The following is an 878-nucleotide window of genomic DNA, read 5'->3' on the forward strand; positions in this document are numbered from 1 at the left end:
AATCTGTGTTAGACCTGTGTGTGGTTTCTTTTTCAAATAAATAATTGAGTAATAAAACTCCAGCCACATGAATGATGATGAACAGCTGATGAGTGCACTTCATAAAATGAGTCCTTCGACAGCAGGAGCCTCTCTAAGCCAACATTAACATCAAGCTGAATTACAATACACCAATTACTACTCCCTGTAGGAAGAATGTCAAAGTCTACTTTGACATTTTGACAAGAGATGTTCAGATATTGGATTTTAAAGCATAAAAAATCCAATACACGGCCCAATAGTCATTGTTTTCACATTAACATTTCGAAATTGGTTCTTTAAAGTTGTGATGAAAAGATTTGTGGAACAGTTGAACATGAAACTTAACTGCCAAGGATAAAAGAACGAGCACTCAACAATATATTCTGAACACAAGTAACACAACTTCTCATAAGACCTAGATGTTTTAAATAAAGCTAAAGACAAAAAGTTAACAAGACTAAACCTCTATTTACTGTCTCCAAAGACATATCTGCCGACATCATCACAAATGTGGATAATATTGGTCAATCATATTGCTTCAAACGCTCCACCATCATCATCCCCGTCCCCAAGAAAACCTCCATCAGTGGACTTCATAACTACAGACCTGTCGCCCTGACATCTGTAGTTATGAAGTCCTTTCAAAGACTGGTGTCGGCCCACCTGAAGGACATCGTAGACCCCCTGCTGGACCCCCTGCAGTTTGCCTACCGGGCAAACAGGTCAGTGGACGATGCAGTGAACATGACACTGCATTACATCCTGCAACACCTCGACTCCCCAGGGACCTATGCACGGGACCTCTTTGTGGACTTTAGCTCAGCGTTCAACACCATCATCCCAGACGCCCTCCACTC

The 878-nt window shown here is 41.5% G+C and overlaps 1 protein-coding gene across 1 annotated transcript in view; it reads right to left on the reverse strand.

Moving 5' to 3' along the window:
• Positions 1 to 878, reverse strand: part of hacd2 (3-hydroxyacyl-CoA dehydratase 2) — a 7960-nt gene that overhangs the window by 5170 nt on the left and 1912 nt on the right. The window lies entirely within an intron of this gene.

Source organism: Monopterus albus, unplaced genomic scaffold (assembly GCF_001952655.1).
Source record: "Monopterus albus unplaced genomic scaffold, M_albus_1.0 scaffold318.1, whole genome shotgun sequence".
Taxonomy (NCBI): Eukaryota; Metazoa; Chordata; class Actinopteri; order Synbranchiformes; family Synbranchidae; genus Monopterus; species Monopterus albus.